The following is a 24,252-nucleotide window of genomic DNA, read 5'->3' on the forward strand; positions in this document are numbered from 1 at the left end:
TTTTAATTCTGAACAACTTCAGCGAAATGGTAAAATGTTAAATGAACCAGACTGGGACCATCAATTTCAAACCTAGTAAGTATGGCATTCTGATGTGCTATGTGATTTGCTTTAGAAAAATATTTTGTTGTGTAAATTCATAAAGTTCAAATTCAGGCTAGATTCAACGTGGGATTATATGAATGAAACATTGTTTGGTAACAGAACGAGCCAAATCATCTCTGTTAATTGATTACAGAAAACTGATCCGTTTTACCAATGTCTTATATTTGTTTTCTTTTTAAAAATAGTAAATTCTAATGTTGCATCAGTTTTTGGGCAAATACATTTTCCCAGGTATAAGTTCAATCATTACTGCTCTCCAGAAATTTGAAAAAAGTGTAACTTCTCGAATTTGTATGTACATTCCTTCTTACATATACGTTAAATGGAATAATTTACAACAGTTATGATAACCCTTACAGGTAAGTCAATTTGTCCAGACAAAAGGGATTATATTTCAACTTTCGAGCTTTATTTAGCATATTTCCATAAAAAAATAGGATATGAAATTCCATTTCTGGTTAAGGTCCGACAAGTACAGTCAAACTTCAGAATCAGTTCTTCATAATTATGGAGGAATTTAGTAAGAGTAATCAAGGGAACCAAAGTCAAATTGGCATCCAAAAAATGTAATCCAGGGACAAAGACCAGGTATGGAAAAAGACACACACAACAAAGAACATAAAGTAACTAAAATCATACATACAAAGTAACAAAATCAAATGAGGACTTGGACTCCACGAAAAACTGGAGTATGGAGTATGGACCAGGTGCACCGGTAGGGTAAGCGTTCTCTGCTTTTCTAGAAACACCAGCCAAGTTGCTCATCATGCTAATAAAAAGTCAAGTCCGGGATATACGATAGAGGAAGGAAAACTATGAAGCGCTAAACAAATCAGTTTTCATGGCGCAGATGGATACACCGTAGCGATCCACTAGTTCATGATGACGGCCAAAGAACTTCTGTAGTGATGACTTCAATCATGAATTAACATAACCGTGTTCCAGAAGCCTATTTGGTAGAATTGTAAAGCGTAAGAAAAGGTCTGTGTAGTTTCGGCAAGCTCTGGCAAAAAGTATGAGTTTTGATATGAATACTCCATACACAGGTGCTGAAGGGATACTGCCACAAATGAAAAGTCATCACGATTGTCGTAAAGTTTGGTCAATAGTTTCCTTTACCATCGATCTTTAAGTTTAGGTCAAGATAAGAGGTTGACTTCAAAGTGTCTGTGGTATCCCCGTAATTAGGATAGTTTCAACATAATACATCATCTATGTGACGGAAACTGAGATTAAATGATCTAGCTAAACGATATTCTTTCTTTCGGACCGGATCAGCTGTTAACTCTGAACTAAAGAGTATGCAAGGGAACCAAGATCCTAGCGAAAATTTAAAAAAATGTTATCCAGAACATTCTTAGTGACACCAGTCGATCGTAAGTCCAGGGTAGATAAACGAGGAAAGGAAAATAATAACGCGTTGAATAAATCAGTCTTGGCAGCACAGACGGATACACCATAACTATCCTCGAGTTCACGATGACGACCATTAAACTTTTGCAACGACAACCTAAATCCTGTAGCAACATAACCCTGTTCCAGAAGCCTAATTGTGAAAAGTCTGCGTAGTTATGGCAAGATGTGGCATAAAGTATGAGTTGTGATATGAACTCTTTACGGAGCTGCTGAATGCTTGTTGCCAAAACGAAAGGAAAGTCGAGAAGACGGAATAAAAAGTCGTCGTACTGGTTAATAGTTTTTCGTTACCATCGATCTCGAAGTGTATGTCAAGATATGAGGCTGACTTCACAGTGTCTGTAGTACATGTGTATCTTTTTTTTATCGACCAATCAAAATTATTTCCGCGCCCCGTTACCAATTCATAGTCCTCAATTTCCATGCCCCATTCCCCCATTTCCGATGCCCCATAAAATTTGGAAGTTTATCCCATATTATGTAGTAGCAATTTTTTTGCTATATTGAGTAGCACTGACAATCATTGACATACTTAAAACCTTCATATGTTTCAAAATTTAAGACCTCACAGCCTTTACCCACTCGTATTACCTATTTTCCTGAGTAGTCTTCCATGGCATCCATAAAAACTTTAAAGTTACAATTCCAGTGTATGGAATATGGTTCATGGTACTTGGGACCTTTAGAAAGGACTTTGCAGAGAGATTCGTTTTTGATGTTTGAATTTCCTGTAATTACCCCCATGGTCTATTTACCGACAAAAAGAGATTTCTTTCATTGAAGTCTAAAACATCGTTACTGATAGATAGATAGATAGATAGATAGATAGATATTTTATTTTTAGTGCAGCTTGGCATATATAAACATAGCATCACATTCATACTTCGTCATGGCACTAAATATATGTTTTTGTCCTAACCAGCTATTAGAGGCTATGATACACTATCATTTTATTACAGTTGAAACATATAAATATAAGATCTTCTCTAACTTTCAAGTTTGAGGCTAAAATTATTCATTATGTCTATACACAAATGTTTTTTTTCTCAACCGAATATAACTAAAAGTTTTGAAAAGTTGTTAATATATGTAATATATCACCAGAAGGAAAAAAATTAAAACATGAGTTATTTTTCTTTGCATTAAATAGAAGTTTGACTGTGTGAGTAAGATAAAGTATAAACTAAACTTGAACAAAATTTGCAAACGAATCAATAAATGAGGTTATTCACTTGATTTAAGAATAATGTATCAAGGCACATGGGGAAAACTTGAAAAAGCATAAAGAATAAATAAAGGTATTCGCTTAATTCTAGAATAATATTTCCAATATATCATTTTATATCTATTACATACATGTAATTCAAACATAAATACATTTCACACTACTTTCATCATTGGTATGCAAGCATGCTCTCTTTAGATGAACATATACAACAGTGTACTGATGATTTTGTTCTAGTAAGAATGTAACAAAACATGTGGACAAATACGGGCAAACCGAAGTTGAGAAATATATACACCGTATGAAAGAGCCAAAGAAACGTCCCCGTCATGGAAGCGTAAATTAACAATTTGAAAAGAAAAACCGTCTCGTCGTAAATTTTAGTTTTCAGTTTACCTATTGAAATGGAATTATCAAAATCCAAAGAGGACAATTAAAACTGTCCTTATCAGCTTTTTTAATGTCAAATTCTGATGGGAAATTTAGGCAATGTATCTGAAAAGAAATCAGTACTAATCGCCGCAAAAAATACTCTAAGTAGCTATAAACATTAAAACTTTGTCTAATAAATGAGCGTTGGAATGAATTGATGAAGTTTGGCCATAATCTGTTTCATTATACGCGTTATTTTGATATCTTCCCTGTCTAGTCTTTATTTTTCAATAATATCATTTTGATAACCGTTCCAATTCAAATTTTATAGATCTTCCTTTTGATAGCTTACCTTCATTGATCATATAAAACCGCCATTCACTATCTTTCCTTATTCAATATGTCATTTAAGGTGCCGAGGTGTAATAAACATTGTTTATCCTCGGTATTGTGGAAAACAGACACACATCTAGGGTTTTCCATGCAATGTAAAGTACAATTGATCAACGGTAAGTCTATATAAGATCTTATAATGTCAACAACTTGGTATGCATTTTCCATTTCACTACGCCTCTTTATGTATGATTGTGTGTTTTTTGAAAATACCATTTGGTAGATAAATCCGAGGTGAAATACAAATTTAGAGTACATTGCTGCAAAATACTTGAAAAACAACGAAACAGCCGCATTAAATATTGGTAGTTATTGACTCTTGGTATTTATAGTAAAACGATCAAACGTCAGCCAATGATGTAACTTAATTTAAAGCACAAATTCATGTTTAAAGTAACGTTTACTCATTGCAGATGATGGAACCACTTAGAAGTTTTGAATAGACCTTCTGTATATCGTGGTCTCATAAACAATTACATACATTATAATTTGACGAGAGAAATTATAAGACACATGCTATGGCGGCAGAAAATCCATACAAAGACAATTGACAATCATTTTTGCAGTTAATGGCGTTAAAACGTATGCGTAGACGTTCAATGGTGCGTGTAGCGGTTTCAAAATTTTGGCAGATTACCAAGCCTGCAATTTACCGATGGCCTGTTCCGACAGACGTACCATAGCTTTGCTCACAAACTTGATACCTAAGTCATTAAAATTGCAGTGATTTTAAACCCATAATGATGCATATAAATTGAGGCAATTAAATGGTTTTAATTGATAACGGCAAAGTGAGTCCTACAAGGAGTGGAGGGTTCGATCGGTCTGCGCCTTTGCGTTATATTCTTGGAAGTGGAATTCCCCTTTAAATATTTAAAACATTTACCATAGGCATTGATGAACATAATTACTGTACGCAATCATTATTTGTAATTTTATATTAGTATTACATGTAGAAACACTTTTTAAAAAAGCGAAGTTTCGTTTGCGATTCAGTATATGTGAAGACGCTATAAGGAAGACAGAATTGCAACGATGAACAAACAATTTGGTGCATGAGAGAAGAGAAATTGCGTGAATAAATCACTACATTGACACTGACAAAAACAATGTTCTTTGATGATGCGAATAATTTCAGAACTCATTTACGAAATTTAATACATGTATATAAGCAATTTTGTCCAGTTATAGGCACTGGGTAAAAACAGTATATGCTTATTTTTTATGACTTAGTACATAAATCACAGACGAAGCAAATTAACAGAAAGAATAGTTCATGCTATAAATTAGAGCTGTAGCTATTTTATTTGTGCATGTGACCATTCAGACACCCAAATGACATTGTATAAGATTACAGTAGCACCAAAATCATAGATAGAATTGAAATAATGCAGCTAAAAGTCCCATTTTAAACAAAAAAGAGAACAACTGCATTTTTCACATTACTCTACGTGCTTCTACCTATCATCACATGACTACATACAGTACACTCGGGGACATTTTTTCTCCAACTCTAAAGTCGGAGTTTTAAATCCATGTTAGTCGATGAAACATCGTGTCAGTGGGATTTTTTCTTGGTGAAATATGAGCCTTACACCCACCTAGCTACGACATCTTATTTTCTGGTTGTTAATTTTGTACGTAGAATCACTGACGTTGGTTTGAAATTCACCCTGCATGATGAAGTTAATCTCATTGATCTCCGCCGACAATATTGACGTTTGAACCCAAGCACTGACCACCAAAATTCATTGGGGACTCTTGAAAATCACAACAGAGGAGTCTAGGAGACTTGTGAAAATCCTGAATCTGATAGCCGAAATTTACGCTAGTAATTTCAGTCAACTGTATATTTGTCCAGTTTTAATTCAAGCCGTCGGCAAAATAAAACAGCGGTTGAGACGGTTAGCACGTTGTATTAACAATTTGAAAATATAGATTAGGGTGAGTGTTAGGGTAAGGGTTAGGGTTAGAGTTAAGATTGTTGTTAGGTTAAGTGTTCGGGTGAAGGTTAGGGGTAAGGTTAAGGTTAGGGTTAGGGGTTAGAGTTATGGTTAAGGTTAGGGTTAGGGTTAGAATCTAGTTATATGTTTAATGTAAGGTTTAATGCGTAGGGTCAGGTTTGGAGTTAGGGTAAGGGTAAATGTTAGCGTTAGATTGAAGGTTTGGGTTTAGGTTTATGGATAATGGTTAAAGGTTAGTATTTAGTGTAAGGTGTAAGGTAAGGTTAAGGTATATATAAGGGTTAGGGTTAAGGGTTAGGATTAAGGTATAGGGTTCGGGTTAGGGTTTAGGTATATATTTATCGTTAGGTTTTCCGTTTAAGGTTAGAGTCAGGGTTGGGATGTGAGTTAAGGGTTGTGGTTTAGGGTTAGTGTTAGGGTTAGGGTTAGAATATAAGTATAGGTTTAATATAGGGTGTGGTTTGGGGTTAGGGTAAGGGAAAATGTTTGCGTTATATTTAAGGTTTCTCTTTAGGTTTATTGATAATAATTAATGGTTAGTATTTAGAGTAAGGTGTAAGGTAAGGTTAAGGTAAAGATAAAGGTTTGGGTTAGGGTTAGGTTTACGGTTAGAGTTATGGTTATGGTTGGGGTTAGAGTTAGGGTTGGGGTTAGGGTTAGGGTTATGGTTAGGGTTAGGTTAAGTGTTAGGATGATGGTTAGGGGTAAAAGTTTGAATCTAGGTATAGGTTTAATGTAAGGTTTAGTGCGTAGGGTCAGGTTTGGGGTTACAGTAAGGGTAAATGTTAGCGTTAGAGTGAAGATTTGGGTTTAGGTTTATGGATAATTGTTAAAGGTTAGTATTTAGTATAAGGTGTAAGGTAAGGTTAAGGTAAAGACGAGGATTAGGGTAAAGGTAAGGGTTAGGGGTTAGGGTTACGGTTTGTGTGTATGGTTAATAATTAGATTTGAGGGTTGGGGTTTAGGCTTTAGGGTTAGGATTAAGGTTAGAGTTAGGGTAGGCTAAAGGGTAACGTTTCGGGTTGGGGGTTAGTGTTAGGTGGATTAGGGTTTGGGTAACGGTTAGGTGTAGGTGTCAAGGTTAGGGTTAGTGTAAAGGTTGTGGGTAGGGTCAAGATAAGGGTTTAGTGTACGGGTTTAGGGTTGAAGTTAGGGTTACGGCGGGATTAGAGTTAGGGTTACGGTTGACGTTAGGTTAAGGGTTGGCGGAAGGGTTACGGTTTGGGTTGGGTTTTGTGTAGGGTTAGGGTTAGGGTTATATTTAGGCTTAAATTTTAGTGTTAAGGTTACAATTAGGGTTTGGGTTAGGGTTAAGGTTGAGCGTTAGGGGTTAGGATTAGTGTTAAAAATTAGTAATTTGTGCAAGGGTAAAGTAAGGTTAAAGTGAAGGTTAAAATTAGGGTTAGGGTTATCGTTCGGGTTAAGGGTTAGGTGTATGGTTAGTTTAAATCTTAGTGTTGACATTACATAGCACCAACTTTAGAGTTAAGGTAAAAGTTTAGGGTGATGGTTATTGTTAGGGGTTAGGATTAGGGTAAGGGTAAGGGTTTGGGATTAGAGTTCGGGTTAGTGGTAGGGTCAGGATCAGGGTTAGGGTTAGGATTAGCCTTTAGGGTTGGGGTTTGGGTTAGGGTTAAGTGTTAGGGCAAATGTTAGGGTTACGGTTAGGGATAGGGTTAAGGTTAGGGTTAGGGGATACAGTTAGTGTTAGGGTTAGTGTTAAGGTTAGGGATTTTGGTTAGGGTTGAGGGTTGTGTAGGGTTAGTTTAAATCTTAGTGTTCACATTCCATAGCACCAACTTAAGGGTTAAGGTAAAAGTTTAGGGTAAGGATTAGTGTTAGGGATTATTGTTAGTAATTAGAGTTTGGGTTTGGGTTTAGGGTGTAGCGTTAGGATTAAATTTGATTAGGGTTAGGATTGACTGAGTGTTATTGTAAGTGTTAGGGTTAGGGGTTAGGTTTAGGGTAAAGGTAAGGGTTAGAGGTTAGAGTTACGGTTTGGGTTTACGGTTATTAATTAGAGTTGTGGGTTGAGGTTTAAGCTTTAGCGTTAGGATTAAGGTTAGGGTTAGGGTTGACTTAAGGGTTTCGGTTTGTTTTGGAGTTTGTGTTAGGTGCGTTAAGGTTATGTTACGGTTAGGTGTAGGAGTTGTGGTTAGGGTTAGAGTAAGGATTGTGAGTAGGGTTAAGGTAAGTGTTTAGTATAAGGGTTTAGGTTTGGAGGTAGGGTTACGGAGGGGATTAGGGTTAGGGTTACGGTTGACGTTAGGTTTAGTGTTGGCTTAAGGGTTACGGTTTGGGTTAGGGTTTGTGTAGGGTTAGGACTAGGGTTAGGATTAGGGTTCGGCTTAGGGTTAGGGTTAGGGTTAGAGTTAAGGATTTTGCTTAGGATTCAGTGTTAGGTGTATGGTTAGTTTAAATCTTAATGTTGACATCCCGTAGCCCCAACTTTATGGTTAAGGTAAAAGTTTAGAGTAAGAGTTAGTGTAAGGGTTTGTGTTAGGGTAAGGTTTAGTGTTAGGGTAAGGGTTAGTGTTAGTGTAAGGGTTGATGTTAGGGTTAGGGTAGAAGTTTTGGGTAAGGGTTTTGGTTTATTGTAAATAATTGGAGTTGAGGTTTGGGTTTTAGTGTTTATCCTTAGGGTTTAGGTTTGGTTAGGGTTAGGGTTAGGGTGAGGGTTAGTGTTAGGGTTAGGGTTAGGGTAAGGGTTTGGGTTAGTGTAAGGGTAAGTGTTAGGGCTAAGGTTAGGGGTAGGGGTTAGAGTTACGGTAAGTGTTAGGGTTAGGTTTAGAATCTAGGTTTAGTTTTAATGTAGAGTTTGGTTTGGGGTAAGGCTAAATATTAGCGTTAGAGTTAAGGTTTGGGTTTAGGTTTATGGATTAGGGTTAGGGTTAGGGTTAGGGTTAGGGGTTAGGGGTTAGGGTTAGAGTTAGGGTTAGGGTTAGGGTTAGGGTTAGGATTAGGCTTAAGTGTTAGGGTTAGGGTTAGGGTTAGGGTCAGGGTTAGGGTTAGAGTTAGGTTTAAGATTAGGGTAAGGGTTAGTGTAAGGGTTGATGTTAGGGTTAGGGTAGAAATTTAGGGTTAGGGTTTGGGTTTATTGTAAATAAATGGAGTTGAGAGTTGGGGTTTAGTGTTTATCCTGAGGGTTTATGTTTGGTTAGTGTAGGGTTGGTTAGGGTGAGTGTTAGGGTTAGCGTTTGGGTTAGTGTAAGGGTAAGTGTTAGGGCTGAGGGTTGGGGTTTAGTGTTTATCCTTAGTGTTTTGGTTGGTTAGTGTAGGGTTGGTAAGGGTTAGTGTTAGGGTTAGGGTTAGTATAAGTGTAAATGTTAGGGCTAAGGGTTGGGTGTTAGTATTTATCCTTAGGGTTTAGGTTTGGTTAGTGTAGGGTTGGTTAGGGTTAGTGTTAGGGTAAAGGTTTGGGTTAGTGTAAGGGTAAGTGCTTGCGCTAAGGTTATGGGTAGGGATTAGAGTTACGCTTTGGGTTAGGGGTAGGGGTAGTGTTAGAATATATGTTTAGTTTTAATGTAGAGTTTGGTTTGGGGTAAGGCTAAATATTAGCGTTAGAGTTAAGGTTTGGGTTTAGGTTTATGGATTAGGGTTAGGGTTAGGGTTAGGGTTAGGGTTAGGGTTAGGGTTAGGGTTAGGGTTAGGGTTAGGGTAAGGGTTAGTGTAAGGGTTGATGTTAGGGTTAGGGTTAGGGTTAAGATTAGGGTTAGGGTTAGGGTTAGGGTTGGCGTTAGGGTTGGGGTTAGGGTTAGGGTTAGTGTTAGGGTAAGGGTCAGTGTAAGGGTTGATGTTAGGGTTAGGGTTAGGGTTAAGATTAGGGTTAGGGTTAGGGTTAGGGTTAGGGTTAGTGTTAGGGTATGGGTCAGTGTAAGGGTTGATGTTAGGGTTAGGGTTAGGGTTAGGGTTGGCGTTATGGTTGGGGTTAGCGTTAGGGTTAAGGTTAGGGTTAGGGTTAGGTTTAGGGTTAGGGTAAGGGTTAGTGTAAGGGTTGATGTTAGGGTTAGGGTAGAAGTTTAGGGTTAGGGTTTGGGTTTATTATAAAAATTTGGAGTTGAGGGTTGGGGTTTAATGTTTATCCTTAGGGTTTATGTTAGGGTTAGTGTTAGGGTTAGTGTTAGGGTAAAGGTTAGGGGTAGGGGTTAGGGTTAGAATCTAGGTTTAGTTTTAATGTAGAGTTTGGTTTGGGGTAAGGCTAAATATTAGCGTTGGAGTTAAGGTTTGGGTTTAGGTTTATGGATAATGGTTAAAGGTTAGTATTTAGTGTAAGGTGTAAGTTAAGGTTAAGGTAAAGTTTAGGGTTAGGGTTAAGGGTTAGGGTTAGGGTTAGGTTTAAATTTAGGGTCAATGTTAGGTTTAGGGTTAGGTTTAGGGTTGTGAGTAGGGCTAGGGTTAGGGTTTAGTGTAAGGGTTTAGGGTTAGGGTTAGGGTTAGGGTTAGGGTTAGGGGTTAGGTTTAGGGTTAGGGGTTAGGGTTAAGGTTTAGGGTTAAGGGTTGGCGGAAGGGTTACGGTTTGGGTTGGTTTTGTGTAGGGTTAGGATTAGGGTTAGGGTTATTGTAAAGGTTATATTAAGGCTTCAATTTTAGTGTTAAGGTTACAATTGGTGTTTGGGTTAGGGTTAAGCTTGAGGGATAGGGGTTAGGATTAGTGTTAAAAATTTATGGTTAGGGTTAATTTGTGCAAGGGTAAAGTAAGGTTAAAGTGAAGATTAAAATTAGGGTTAGGGTTATCTTTCGGGTTAAGGGTTAGGTGTATGGTTAGTTTAAATCTTAGTGTTGACATTACATAGCACCAACTTTAGAGTTAAGGTAAAAGTTTAGGGTAATTGTTATTGTTAGGGGTTAGGATTAGGGTAAGGGTAAGGGTTTGGGATTAGAGTTCGGGTTAGTGGTAGGGTCAGGATTAGGGTTAGGGTTAGGGGTTAGGGTTAGGGTTAGCCTTTAGGGTTGGGGTTTGGGTTAGGGTTAAGTGTTAGGGCAAATGTTAGGGTTAAGGTTAGTGTTTAGTGTAAGGGTTTAGGTTTGGAGTTAGGGTTACGGTGGGGATTAGGGTTAGAGTTACGGTTGACGTTAGGTTTAGGGTTGGCTTAAGGGTTACGGTTTGGGTTAGGGTTTGTGTAGGGTTAGGATTAGGGTTAGGATTAGGGTTAGGATTAGGGTTAGGATTAGGGTTAGGATTAGGGTTTGGATTAGGGTTGGTGTTAGAGTTAGGCTTAAACTGTAGTGTTAAGGTTACAATTAGGGATTGGGTTAGGGTAAAGGTTGAGGGTATGAGGTTAGGATTAGTGTGAAAAATTAGGATTTTGTGCAAGGGTAACGTTAGGTTAAAGTGAAGGTTAGAATTAGGGTTATGGTAAGGGTTTATGGTTAGGGTTAGAGTTAAGGGTTTTGCTTAGGGTTAAGGGTTAGGTGTATGGTTAGTTTAAATCTTTGTTTTGACATTCCATAGCCCCAACTTTATGGTTAAGGTTAAAGTTTAGAGAAAGAGTTAGTGTAAGGGTAAGGGTTTGTGTTAGGGTAAGGGTTAGTGTTAGGGTAAGGGTTAGTGTTAGTCTAAGGGTTGATGTTAGGGTTAGGGTAGAAGTTTAGGGTTAGGGTTTTGGTTTATTGTAAATAATTGGAGTTGACGGTTGGGGTTTAGTTTTTAGCCTTAGGGTTTAGGTTTGGTTAGGGTAGGGTTGGTTAGGGTTAGTGTTAGGGTTAGGGTTTGGGTTAGTGTAAGGGTAAGTGTTAGGGCTAAGGTTAGGGGTAGGGGTTAGAGTTACGGTTTGGGTTAGGGGTAGGGGTTAGAGTTACGGTTAGTGTTAGGGTTAGGGTTAGAATCTAGGTTTAGTTTTAATGTAGAGTTTGGTTTGGGGTAAGGCTAAATATTAGCGTTAGAGTTAAGGTTTGGGTTAGGGTTAGGGTTAGGTTTTAGGGTTAGGGTTAGGGTTAGGGTTAGGGTTAGGTTTAGGGTTAGGGTTAGGGTTAGGGTTAGGGTAAGGGTTAGTGTAAGGGTTGATGTTAGGGTTAGGGTAGAAGTTTAGGGTTAGGGTTTGGGTTTATTGTAAATAATTGGAGTTGAGGGTTGGGGTTTAGTGTTTATCCTTAGGGTTTAGGTTTGGTTAGGGTAGGGTTGGTTAGGGTTAGTGTTAGGGTTAGGTTTAGGGTTTGGGTTCGTTTAAGGGTAAGTGTTAGGGCTAAGGTTAAGGGTAGCTGTTAGAGTTATGGTTTGGGTTATGGGTAGAGGTTAGTTACAGTTAGTGTTAGGGTTAGGGTTAGAATTCAGGTTTAGTTTAAATGTAGAGTTTGGTAAATATTAGCGTTAGAGTTAAGGTTGGGGTTTAGGTTTATTGATAAGGGTTAGGGTTAGGGTTAGAATTAGGGTTAGTGTTAGGGTTAGGTTTAAGGTTAGGGTTAGGCTTAGGGTTAGGGTTAGAGTTAGGGTAAGGGTTAGGGTTAGGGTTAGGGTTAGTGTAAGGGTTGATGTTAGGGTAGAAGTTTAGAGTTAGGGTTTATGTTTATTGTAAATAATTGGAGTTGAGGGTTTGGGTTTAGTGTTTATCCTTAGGGTTTAGGTTTGGTTAGGGTTAGGGTTAGTGTTAGGGTTAGTGTTAGGGTAAGGGTTTGGGTTAGTGTAAGGGTAAGTGTTAGGGCTAAGGTTATGGGTAGGGGTTAGGGTTAGAATCTAGGTTTAGTTTTAATGTAGAGTTTGGTTTGGGGTAAGGGTTAGGGTTAGGGTTTGGGTTAGGGTTAGGGTTAGGGTTAGAGTTAGGGGTTAAGGTTAGGGTTAGCCTTTAGGGTTGGGGTTTGGGTTAGGGTTAAGTGTTAGGGAAATTGTTAGGGTTAAGGTTAGTGTTTAGTGTAAGGGTTAAGGTTTGGAGTTAGGGTTACGGTGGGGATTAGGGTTAGAATTACGGTTGACGTTAGGTTTAGAGTTGCTTAAGGGTTGCGGTTTGGGTAAGGGTTTGTGTAGGGTTAGTATTAGGGTTAGGATTAGGGTTAGGATTAGGGTTAGGGTTAGGAGTTAGGGTTAGGGTTAGCCTTTAGGGTAGGGGTTTGGGTTAGGGTTACGTTGGGGATTAGGGTTAGAGTTACGGTTTGGGTTAGGGATAGGGGTTAGAGTTATGGTTAGTGTTAGGGTTAGGGTTAGAATCTAGGTTTAGTTTTAATGTAGAGTTTGGTTTGGGGTAAGGCTAAATATTAGCGTTAGAGTTAAGGTTTGGGTTTAGGTTTATGGATAATGGTTAAAGGTTAGTATTTAGTGTAAGGTGTAAGTTAAGATTAAGGTAAAGATTAGGGTTAGGGCTAGGGTTAGGGTTAGGTTTAGGTTTAGAGTTAGGGTTAGGGTTGTGAGTAGGGTTAGGGTTAGGGTGACGTTAGGTTTAGGGTTGGCGTAAGAGTTACGGTTTTGGTTGGGGTTCGTGTAGGGTTAGGATTAGGATTAGGGTTAGGATTAATGTTAGGGTTAGAGTTAGGCTTGAATTTTAGTGTTAATATTACAATTTGGGATTGGTTTTGGGTTAATGTTGAGGTTTAGTGGTTAGGATTAGTGTTAAAATTAGGAATTTTTGCAAGGGTAAAGTAAGGTTAAAGTGAAGGTTAGAATAAGCGTTAGGGTTATCGTTAGGATTCAGGGTTAGGTGTATGGTTAGTTTAAATCTTAGTGTTGACATTACATAGCACAAACTTTAGAGTTAATGTAAAAGTTTAGGGCAATGGTTAGTGTTAGGTTAAGGGTTAGTGTTAGTGTAAGGGTTGGGGGTAGGGTTAGGACAGAAGTTTACGGTAAGGGTTAGGGTTTTGGTTGATTGTTAATAGTTAATAAAGTTGAAGGTTGGGGTTTAGGGTTTAGCCTTAGGTTTACGGTTAGGGTTATGGTTAGGGGTAAGAGTTAGTGTTAAGGGCTAGGGTTTGGGTAAGGGTAAGGGATTAGGGTTCGTGTTAGTGGTAGAGTAAGGATTAGTGTTAGGGTTGGGTGTTAGGTTTAGGGTTAGCCTTTAGGGTTGGGGTTAGGGTTAGTGTGAAAAATTAGGATTTTGTGCAAGGGTAAGGTGAGGTTAAAGTGAAGGTTAGAATTAAGGTTAGGTTTATGGTTAGGGTTTATGGTTAGGGTTAAGGTTAAGGTTATCGTTAGGGTTAGGTGTATGGTTAGTTTAAATCTTAGTGTTGACACTACATAGCACCAACTTTAAGGTTAAGGTAAAAGTTTAGGGTAATGGTTAGTGTTAGGGTAAGGGTTTGAGTTAAGGTTAGGACAGAAGTTTAGTTTTAGGGTAAGGGTTTGGGTTGATTGTTAATAATTAAAGTTGAAGGTTAGGGTTTAGTGTTTAGCCTTCGGTTTAAATTTTGGTTAGGGTTTGGATTAGGGTTAGGGTTAGAGTTAGTGTTAGAGTATGGGTTAGGGTTAGGGTTAGTATTAGGTGTTAGGATTGGGGATGAGAGTTAGGGTCAGGGTTAGGGTAAGGGTTAGGAGTTAGGGTTAGACTTAGGCTTTAGGGTTAGACTTAGGCTTTAGGGTTAGGGTTTGTGTTAGGGTTAGTGATTGGATTCATGGTTAATAATTAGAATTGATGGTTAGGTTTAAGGGTTTAGCGTTAGGATTATGTTTTGGGTAGTGTTAGTTTTAGCTCTTGGGTTTAGGGTTAGTTGTAGGTTTGGAGGTTAGGGTTTGTAGTTAGAATGAGTGTATGGGTTATAATTTAGGTATAGGTATAAGGTAAGGTTTAATGTGTAGTGTTAGGTTTGGGGTTAGGGTAAGGGTAAATGTTAACGTTAGAGGTAAGCTTTGGGTTTAGGTTTATGGATGATAGTTAAAGGTTAGTATTTAGTGTAAGGTGTAAGTTAAGGTTAAGGTAAAGATGAGGGTTAGGGTTAAGGGTTAAGGTTTAGGTAGTAATTGATCTTCAGGTTTTCTTTTAAAGATTAAGGTTAGGGTTGGGATGAGAGTTCAGGGTTGTGGTTTAGGGTTAAGTTTTGTAGTGTTAGGGTTAGGGTTGGTGTAAAGGGTTAAAGTTAGAGATTGGGGTTAGGGTTATGGTTAGAGTTAGGGTTAGGTTTAGGGTTAAAGGTTAGGATTTAGTTTTAGTGGTAAAAGAAGGTTATAGTATAGATTAGACATAGGGTTAGGCTTGAGAGTTAGGGTTTAATGTTTAGGGTTAGTTTCATGTTTAGGTTTAGGGTTAGGATTAGTGTATATTTTAGCGTTTGAGTTAAGGTTTGGGTTTAGGTTGATTGATTAGGTTTAGTATTAAGTGTCAGGGTTAGCGTTGGGATTAGGGTTAGGTCTATGGTTTAGAGTTCGGGCTAGGGTCTGAGGTTCAGGGTAATGGTTAATTTTAAGGTCAGGGTGAGCGTTTTGGCTAAGTTTGAGGATTAGGTATATGGTTAGTTTAAATGTTAGTGTTCACATTTCATATCATCAAATTTAGGGTTAAGGTAAAAGTTTAGTGTTAGGGTTAGGATTATGGTTTAGGGTTAGGGTTAGGGTTTAGAGTTAGGGTTTGGGTTTAGTGTTGAGGGTGATGGTTAATACTAGAGTCACGGTGAGCGTTTGAGTTAGGGTTGAGTGTTATGTGTAAGGTTAGTTGAAATCTGAGTGTTCACATTCAGTATCACCAACTTTGTTCTTATTTGATGCAATTGTCTTTTTCATCTTCAATCTAGTTTTTTTGCACATCACAACTAATACGTTACGTCGGAGCTAGCTGAAACAACGTTAACACGGCACCTTTTAACACAATACCTTTTGTGTCGTTTTTGACCCTTACAATGAGGCTTCTGGGACAAGGGATATATTGCTACAAGATTAAAGATATCCCCAATTAAGTTTTATGGTTGTTATCATGAACTCGTGGTTCGTGTTGGTGTATTCATTTGCACTATGAAAAAGCAATTTGTTACCCTCTCATACTTTTCCTCTTCTCTTTCGTCTACCCCGGACGTGATATTTTGTTGAAGAATTCAGCCGATGTTTCTATAAAAGCAGAGAATAATTACCATACCGGTATACCTGGCTCATTCTCCAACTGTTTAGTGAAAGTCCATATTGCTCAATTATTTTTTTTCTCTATAAGTGCTATTTTGGTTTATAATTTCATGTTTTTTGTTGTTGTGTGTGTCTGTTTGCTGTGTTCAATTCTTGGATTATATTCGCTTTACTTCCGTTCAGATCTAAGGTTTTTTACGTCACATAATTTTGTTTTATGATTTGTGTTTTTTTTTATAGTTTCATCATGATCCCGTTATGTTAGGATTATGGTAATAGTCATTGTTATGTTTGTTTTTTGTTTGAGTTAGATTTAGGATAAGGTTTAATGTTTAAGGTTAGTATTTAGGGTTAGGGCTAAAACTATACGTAAATCCTACCCCTAACCTTAACACTAACTCCAACGTTAACACTTAATCTAATGCCTAACCCTAACCCTAACCCGAAACCCTAATCCTTAGCCTAACCCTAACACAAACAACAGCCACAAACCTCATCCCTAAACCTAACACTAACACTAACCCTAAACCCTAACTCTTAGCCTAACCCTTACCCTAACCCTAGCCCAAACCCATGTCTAAACAGTAACCCTAATCTAAGACCTGAATTCTAAACCTTACCCTTACTCTAACCCTTACTCTATTCATAACACTAAACCACAACTCTTACCCTCAATCTTACTCTAACCATAACACAAAACCCTAACCCTAACCCTAAACCATAGCCCTAAACCATAGCCCTAACCTTTACCTTAACCTTACCTTACATCTAAAACTAGCTTTATAAATAAAGCCTAACTTTAAACCTCAATTCTAACCGTAATCCTTATCCTCAACCCTAACCTAAAACCCTAACCCTAATCCTAACCCTAAAACCTAACCTTTAACCCTAACATTAACCTTTACCTAACCCCTAACCCTAAGCCCTAACCTTAACCGTAGCCCTAACCCTAATCCTAACACTAGACCTAAACCCTAACCGCATCCCTAATCCTAACCTTACCCCAAACACTAAACCCTTACCCTAAACCCTCAAACCTTACCTTAACCCTAACCCTTAACCAAACCCTAACCCTAAACCTAAACCCTTACCCTCAACACTTACCCTAACCCTAACCCAAAAACTACACCCTAACCATAACTATTACCCTAACCCTGACTTAACAAGATCGTGATGAAGTTATCGTCAGACGTGTTACAATCGAACATTTAAATCTTAATGATTTAGAATGGACAAAATTTCGTTTACTATCGGCAAAGGAAGTGGAGGCCTTCATCCCAGGAAACTGAAATAAAAAACACAGATCATAAAACAAGACTATGTGACGAAAAAAAAACAAACTAGCATCTGAACGGAAGTAAAGCGAATATAATCCAAGGATTTGACACGGCAAATAGACACACACAACAAAAAATCTGAAATATAAACCAAAATATCACTTACAGAGGAACATACTAATTGAGTAATACGGACTTCACTTAACAGTTGGAGTATGAGCCAGGCACACCGGTATGGTAGTCATTTTCTGCTTTGATAAAGACACCCGCTGAGTTGCACAACAAAATGTTACGTCCGGGGTAGAGAAAGAGGGAAGGGAAAGTATGACACGGTAACAAATTGCCTTTCTATAGTGCAGATGGATACACCATAACAATTTACGAGTTCATAATAAGAATCATAAAACTTTAGTGGGGATTCCAGAAACCTTTATTGTAAAGGTCAAGAACGGCACAAAAGGTATCGTGTTAAAAGGTACCGTGTTACTTTAGTTTCAGCTATATCCCACGTAACGTATTAGTTTTGATGTGGAAACACCATTCCAGATGCTAAAAGAACGTTGCTTCAAATAAGAAGAAAATATGGAATGTTAACCCTAACTTTAAAACTAACCATAAACCTTATATTAACCCATACCCTACATTTAACCTTAACGTTAAACCTAAACCTAAATTCTAACCCTAACACTTTATTTACTCTTACCCTAACCCTAACACCAACCCCAACTTTAACCCTTACCCTATAACTTAACCTATACCTAAACCCTAACCCTAACCGTAAGTGTAACCCTAACCCTTACCTTAACCCTAACCCTAACCTTAAACATTATCCATGAACCTCAACCCAAACCTTATCTCTAACGCTAACACTTACCTTAACCCTAACCCTAAACCTAACCCTATACCTAAACCCTTACCTTAAACCTATACCTAAATTTTAAACCTAACCCGTACTGTAACTCTCAACCCTAACCCTAGCCATTAACCATGAATACAAACCAAAACCTTAACTCTGACTTTTACCCTAACCCTCATCCCAAACCTAAAACTACACCTAAAGCCTTACCTTAATCCTGAAATTAAATTCTAACCCTATCCCTAACCCTAACCCTGACACTGACACTAACCCTAACAATTACTCTAAGCCCTAACCCTGACCTAAATCTTAGCCTCTAAAACTAACCTCAACCCTAAACCTAAACATAACCCTTGATCTTAACCTTAATGTTTAGGCTAAGATGAAGTGTTAAGGTTACGGTTACGGTGAGAGTTAAGAGTAAGGGTTAGAGTATTCTTGTTTTGGTTATTGTTTAGGGTTAAGGTTAACGTTTATGGCTACGGCATATGTTTAGGGTTGGGGTTAGTTTTAGAATTTAGGGAGTATGTATGGATTAGGGTTGTAGTTAGGGTTAGGGTTGTAGTTAGGGTTAGGGTTAAAATTAGGGTTAGGCTTCAGGTTAAGAGTTAAGGTTAGGGTTAGGGATAGGGTTAGGGTTAGTGTTAAAAATTAGGATTTTGTGTTAGGGGTAAAATAAGATTAAAGTGAAGATTAGAGTTATGGATAGGATTTGGGTTAGGGTTAGGGTTTAGGGTAAGGATTAAGGTTAGGGTTTGGGTTAGAGTTAAGCTTAATTTTTTTGTTTTAAAGTTACAATTAGGGATAGGGTTAGGTTTAAGGTTGAGGGTTGGGGGTTAGGATTAGTGTAAAAAATTAGGACTTTGTGTTAGGGGTAATGTAAGGTTAAAGTGAAAATTAGAGTTATGGATAGGGTTTGGGATTAGGGTTAGGGTTACGGTTAGGGTTAGAATTTAGGTTCAGGGTTAGAATTAGGGTTACGTTTGAGATTACGGTTAAGGGTAGCTTAAGGGTTATGGTTTGCGCCGGGTTTGTGTTGGGATTAGGGGTTAGGGTTAAAATTTAGATTTAGAGTTAGAATTAGGGTTACTGTTGAGGTAAGGGTTTTGTTAGTATTAGGTTTAGCTTAAAGGTTACTGTCTGGGTTGGGTTTTGTGTAAGGGTTAGTTTAAGGATGGGGGTTAGGGTTACGGTTGGGGTTAGGGTTAGAGTTAGGTTAGGGTTTGGATTTCGGGTTAGGTGTAAGGTTTGTTTTAGGTTAGGGTTCACATTCAATATCACAAACTTTCTTCTCATCTGAAGCAATGCTCTTTTATTATCACAACTAATATTTTAGTTCGGAGCTAGCTGAAGCTACGGTAACACGGTACCTTTCAACACGACAAGTTTTGTGACGTGCTTGGCCCTTACAATGAGGCTTCTGGAACAAAGGTTATCTTGCTTCCAAATTAAAGACATCCCCACAGAATCGTCATGGTGTATCCATCTGCACTATGAAAAAGCAATTTGTTTACTGTTTCATACTCTCCCTTCCCTCTTTTGTCTACCCCTGACGTGCCATATTTTTGAGCAACTCAGCTCGTGTTTCTATTAAAAAAAACAGAGGATAATTGCCTTACCGGTGTAGCTGACTCATGCGCCAAGTATTTAGTGAAGTCCTTATTGCTCAATTATTTTGTTTCTCTGAAAGCGATATTATGGTTTATATTTCATATTTTTTGTTGTGTGTGCCTATTTGCCGTGTCCAATCATTGGATGTCATTCGCTTTACTTCCGTTCAGATCCTTGTTTTTTAAGTCACATAGTTTTATTTTATGATCTCTTTTTTATTTCAGTTTCCTAGGATAAAGTCCTCTTCTTCCTCTCCAAAAATTAAATGAAATTGTGTCCATTGAGGAAACGGAAGAACCTTTATTTGAGTCACTTTTCAGGGTTGAAGTCCAATTTTTCAAAACATAAGGTTAGATATATGTAACATGTGTAGGTCATAAACATATGTTTCTTTCCTGAATTGAATTCGAAGGAGCTCCATGCCTTACATACTTGTTTGTAACACCGCTTACCTTGTTTAGGATTGACCATTTTCACTTAATGTGTGTTTGTTTGATACGATCTTTTGGTTTAAAACTGAGGTGACAATTTGGCAGAAATCAACAGCGTGGTATCAATAACATGGATTTGTATGTTTGTTGGGGTTTAACGTCCGAGCAGCAATATTTCAGCTATAAATTCAGGCAATGAACATGAAATGATGATGAAATGAAAAAGGGATGAGACACAAGGACAATGGTGTCGACACATTTTTATTGCCACTGAAAATAGGAAGAGGTGGGTAGGGTCGGGCAATTTAGCCTCCTGTGGCGGAGCCCTATGGTTCCTACTCCGGGAGAATACCACAGTAGGGTTCTTTAACGTGCGAGGAACGTGGCATCTTTCCCAACACGGTGCACCACTATGGTTTGCGGTCAGGTTTTCCGTATTATAGCCTTACAATCCCAGCATGTAACACGCCAGGGGTATCCCATTCCACCACATGGGGCACACATCCCAGTTGCTCTGTAGGCAAAGCGCCCTAGCCCCCGGCTAGGGTTCTGAGCACTATTTAGTCGCCTTTTAGACAAGCTTAGCGCTGCTGCAGGCATATTCTTTTAACACCCGGACCTGCACGGGGTATCAATACTGTCCAGAGGTTTTTAAGGTCCCAGAACTATGAAAGGAAGCTGCATAGTTGGAAACGATTACATGAAGTTACGTGCATTAGCATTTTTCATACATGCTTGTGTTAAACTTCAAAGGAATAAGTTGTTTTTTATCGTGAAGTGGAAGAATGAAAATAATATTCTTGAAAGCAATCATTAATTTCATGTAACGATTGCCAGTGCATGTTGTCATCGTTGGCTACACAGACATTGCAAAAGAAATAATAAAACTAGCGTAACAAGATATAATAATGATAACTGCTTAATAAGAAATGAAAGTGTAAATTATGGGACATGACGAGTTCACACAATTACTTTCTGTTGTTTTTGTGTTCTGATTTTAGACAATCTTGTGTTTAAATTTCTCCATACACCCGATGCCAATTAGACTAGTAATCATATCCATGTAATAAACTAAATGTATTTTGAAAATGAAATGAGTACTTCATTTATGCAATGTTATGCCGCTGATGAGATGTTACTCCCTGAAACACGCGTGCGTAAGCATAAGTTTGATATGATATATATGATTGGTGTGTTTGTACTTTATAAGTACACGATTTTTAGTTAATAATAAAACTTTGGATACTATGGTTAAATTCAGTCAAAATTTGGTCTAGTCTAAATGATTAAAAATTGAAAACTACTCTAGTACAATAAGGAACTTACCACTGAAAGACTCTGTCCGAAATAAAGTCTATTCAAATAACCTGGTCACACAATGACAATTTATTCCCATGTCATACAGTTAAATCTTCATATTCGAAATACAAAATAATGTAAAATTTAAAGGCGCCTTTTTGTAAAGGTTGAAAAAGATCTTTTTTCGTTCTTTTTTTCCAAGTGCTCATCAAGACATCACAAAATAAAGCATAAAAAGAGAGATAACTGCGACCTCTTAAGAGTGTCTAGAGAAAATTGATAAAGACAGACAATCATATATTCATATTAAAATAATTGAATTAGATGTATTTATGTTTGAGATTCATAATGGAACACAACTAAACAAGGTATTTACAAATACCATTTCTGATTAAAATGTGTCATATTCGTTTGCTCTTTTTGCTAGGCTATTTTAAGTCATTTAAATCATCATAATAGTACACAGGCAAATATTTTTCATGTGAAATTCATGTTAATCGAGCTTCACATGAAATTCATGTGAAATTCACATGAAATTAACATGATTTTCATGAGAAATTCACTAAACACGAATTTCATGTGAAAATTTCGTGTGAATTTCACGCAAAGGCTCCATTCACCCGAATTTCACGTGAACTCTGTCACTTAGTTAATTTGCTCAATTAAGTTGAAAATCATTTGAAATTCACGTGAAAATCACATGAAATAATTTGCCTGTGTACTTAAGACATCTTGTTCGACTAACTAAAATCACGCCATTAAACAATAATTTGAATTCAAAAATTGAAATTAATCAAAATAATTACAACACTTAAATCCTGTCAATCATGTTTTATTAGAGACTTGGTACACTTTTAAAAGACCAATCACTTAATACTTAAGAAGTATTTGACAACTAATCAGAACATGAATATTTCGAGAAAAAAAAAATTAAAAATAGGATATACAAGCAATAAAAAAATTCACTTAAGAGAACACTTTTTTGTAATTAGAAAAAGTGTCTCGAAAATAAAAAAAAAAAAAAAAAAATAGATAAAATAAAATAAAAAGTGTGATTACTACCCGAGAGAATTCTTTTTTTCTCAAAAGAATCACAAAATAGAAGGTACATTGTAATATCTAGCATAAAATAAATAATTCATAACGAATAGAGGAACCGATCGTATGTAATTCAGTATAATGTAAAAGCAAAAATAATTGGTTAATTAAGGCCAGAGATAAAAAAAGGAAAATGGCAAAAATTAGACAAAAAATACACTAAAATAAAACAAAAAGGAAACGTCAAAAGAAGTGTATGACAAAAATACAGAAGGCGCCGAATTATATCGATACGTTCACAACGAAAACCTTGAAAGCAATCAGAAATTACTAATCGCCAAAGGTCTGAAATTTGTACCAAGTACTAAACCAAAACATGCTGCTAGAATATCTCTTATATAAACCTTTGTGGAACTAGGTAGAAAATGCGATGTAAATGTTTATTTGACAGTGGATCTAATGAATTCAATTACCATCCCTTCCAAACAAAACCTTGAATCAAGCCAAACGCAGCAAACTGTGCAATGAAAACTATATTTTTGCAACAAAAATCGAATTAAGTGAAATACCAATGAAGCCATTCCGAGACAATTTATCAAAGCATGAAAGAAATGCACTACACACATTAAGACATAATGATCGAATAACAATTAAAAAAAAGCAGACAAAAACTCCTCAACGGTTGTTTTAGACAAGGGGATATATCTTAGAATAGCTAGAAAACAACTAAATGATCATATACATTATGAACAAATTCAAGAATCTCCGAAATACTATAACGATTACCATACACATCGGATATTTCTCTACTTTCAATATATAGGGACGATGCACAAACACAATTTCTGGATGTACTGGTTTATAAAAAAACGGTTGAAGACTAACGAAACACTGGACGTCAAATTGTATCGTAAACCTATAGACAACTTCCAATACTTAGTCAAATTATCCGCCAACCCGACCTCTGTCTTCAAAGGATTCATAATTGGGGAAGTATCACGATTCATTAGAACATGCAACAACAGGGATGACCTCAACGCACAGTAAGAATTATTCAAGAACAAACTTTACCATAGGGGTTACAATTTGGATGAAACTAATCCATGGATACTAAACACGCTTGAGAAATCTCGAAAAAATACATTAGAGTATAAAACTAAAAAATAAGAGAAGATCTCCGCCGTTAGTTTTAGCTACTAAATTCAATCAATTATTAAAACAATTAGGAAGATATTTGATAAACAAACATCGGCATTTCATTGATAACGACGAAGAACCACGTGCATTATTTTTACTCTATCGACGTGAAAGGCTAGAGTACCTGATGAGAATGTACGGCCTTGGTCAACTTGACCTAAATGATATCCGAAACACAAGGTGAACAGATAAAGATATAAGTTCCTACTCACTAAATATACAAAGAGAGGTAACTGCTACCTCTTATCAGTAAATTGAACATTACAGAAGGAATAAAATTATTAACGGAATCGTGTGTAGAGAAAATTAATAAATAAAAAAAGTAATCATTACTCACTGTCTTAGAAGAAACTGATTATTTTTAAACCAAGGACTAATATCTGAAAAGGAATTTGGTAAGAGACCCTTTGAGAACCATTTCCTTGTTCGTCCAGAATTCTAATAACGCTAGATCAAATTCAATTTTGAAAGTTTGTCGGAAGTTGAGAGCATCCTTAACATGCATTATTTTCATTTTTTGTCTTTGAAATTTATCAATATATATGTTCCAGTTATGTATATCTGTTTTCCATGTTTGGTATTTCTCCATGGATTACATTCTTTTGATATCTGCTAGAACCTTTGTTCCTTTACTCTTCCATGCAGTAGCCTTTCATATGTTCCAAAAGTAACTCAGCGACATATTTGAAGCAAGCCTTGTTCTTGGGCTTGGTGGAATGAAATTGTCCGGACTTTTTCTGAAATTTCACAGTGGACAGGACAACCTTTAACTTCCTCATAACAGAGCTGAATGACAGTTTATAGCAAAAAACACGGAATTTAAACGGGCATTACCGGTTGACACGGAAAAGGATACTTTTGATATTTTTTTATAAACTGGTTACAAAACTTTACACCTTAATCTTATATTCACATTATGTAAATAAACGAATCATTTTCATGGTCTTGTTACAAAATGATATGAAGAAATATAATTGTTTTACTCCTTTAAAGAAAAATATTGTAAAGAAGCAAATAAATAAGAAATAAAACAACTCTTGTTTCTAAAAAGTTTAAGAATATTTTAAGTGATTTTAATTTTTTTTTTGGTTCATTGCA

Source organism: Perna viridis, chromosome 8, assembly GCF_037379345.1.
Source record: "Perna viridis isolate PV_CMFRI_1.1 ecotype Kerala chromosome 8, ASM3737934v1, whole genome shotgun sequence".
Classification (NCBI taxonomy): domain Eukaryota; kingdom Metazoa; phylum Mollusca; class Bivalvia; order Mytilida; family Mytilidae; genus Perna; species Perna viridis.